Below are 1,958 nucleotides of genomic sequence, written 5' to 3'. Positions count from 1 at the left end.
TCAACAGTGTCGCAAGCGGATTGTGAAAACTACATTGGTGTAAATCATTAGGCTATCTGATTTACGCTTATTTTTATTTTTTTTTAAGACAAATATTGTATTACCTACGGTATGTGTAAGAAATTTTGGTCATTTTAAGCATTCGATGGCTGTTTTTTTTTTTTAAACAGTCGTAATCTAAATGCATGTCTCCTACATAAAAGTTTCACGTTTATTTTATGTCAGTTGCAAGGACTATAACTTAATTTCAGTTGTATTTAATAGACACTGATTTGTCCTTAAGATGCCAATCGCTACGCAGCGATTTATGTCATTCACCGACTGTGCTCGCTGATTTAATTAATGACGCAGGTTAACTCGTATGAAATCCGATAGAACGGGGGCTAAAATGTCTGATGCATTTATTGGAAGTGCAACATCCTTTGTAAATTTGTATTATTTATATTTCTCAATGAGTAGGCAACTGCGTTGCGCAGTTGGCTACTCATTGATAAATGTCGCTGTTGCCAGTCATTATCTCCAGCTATCTGTATTGTTTTCTGTTATCTCCGAGTTTTGGTTTACGCACCGCCTGTTTAACTTTGGCCACGTTGTCTCCGATTTCATCTATTGTATTCGTACCTGTTATTTGAAACCTTTAATTATACATTGAATTCTTTCATTTGACAGCTTTACTTAATCTGTAAAAAAAAAAAAAAATACTCGAATTAGATGCTACGTTACAGGGCTTGTTAAAAGAGCCCCCGTGTTTTTAAACCTCGGTGATTCGGGTCTGTCTTCAGTTTCAACTAATGTATTAAATTCTTACAAAGTTTTCGAGGTTTTGCCGACATCCAGATTCCCTTCCCGTACAAATTGTGGTGGCCTGAAATGTGAAATGTCACGGCAGGCTGACCCGACTGCTATTCCCAGCCCTGACACCGACGCTATGAGAATAAAGCGCCGACACGCCAGCGTGTCTCTGCGCAATGAGCTTCCCTTTTAATACACTCGCTAGTGAAAGAAGTGCGTTTGCTGAAGCTTCATTCAATGTATCGTTTGCAGGTGATGCCAGCAGAGATAAGGAACCGCCAAACCTTGTCCTGTCTAGACTTGTAACTTAACAAGTGAAGCGGGATTTATCTCAAACCCGCCGGAGAAGACAACTTGGTATCGCTCAACCACCAAACGATTTGTACAATTATTAAAACTACTGTGAAAATGTGTTTACTTTAAAGAGGAAAAATCAACACATTGGCTGTTATGGTTGTATTACTTGCCAAAAATTCTAAACACAATGGTATTTGCTATTTTCAGATTGATTCGCATATAATTTTTTCGCTTAGCTTCCCCCCCCCCAAAAAAAATTGTAAGCATAGGCCTGTTTTATAAATCATCAGTATCTAATTGTGCAGGTATTAAATTTTGCAGTTTGGCATCACACCGTCAAGACGATATATGAAAAAATGCTCTAAATTTCTCTCTAATTTTCTAAAAATACGGGTGAGCTTGTCGAAGACACCCCGGTACAGATGTAGGCCTATTGACCGCTGAATCATAACCTCTGTCTCTTAAGTCTTTATTCGGTATATCCTTTATTCTTAGCTCCTGGTCTTCGAGAAAGTATTGCTCTTAAAGACAGTAGCCTGCTTACGAAAGGGGTTGGAATTGTTTAAAGACATGGAGTTTTTAGTAACAGTGAAACTTTCAAATAAAACATACCGATTCCCCGCAGATTCACATAAATATTAGATACAGGTCACGATGAACAACTAGCCACTTCATTCATATGACTTTTGGTCTGTTTCTTCATTTCGACGTGTAGACAATATATTACTCTTACGGGCATGTCAATGTTTTCTCGAGAAAGTAATTACAGATCGCGATTATTTGTATTTGTCGTTATTCGTTATTCAATCAGTCGGAAAACACAAAATTATTCGCTTAGATCTTTTTCATTCCAAAGCTCTCTCATGGGC

The sequence above is a fragment of the Paramormyrops kingsleyae genome, chromosome 11 (assembly GCF_048594095.1).
Source record: "Paramormyrops kingsleyae isolate MSU_618 chromosome 11, PKINGS_0.4, whole genome shotgun sequence".
Lineage (NCBI taxonomy): Eukaryota > Metazoa > Chordata > Actinopteri > Osteoglossiformes > Mormyridae > Paramormyrops > Paramormyrops kingsleyae.
This window is presented reverse-complemented; position numbering follows the sequence as displayed.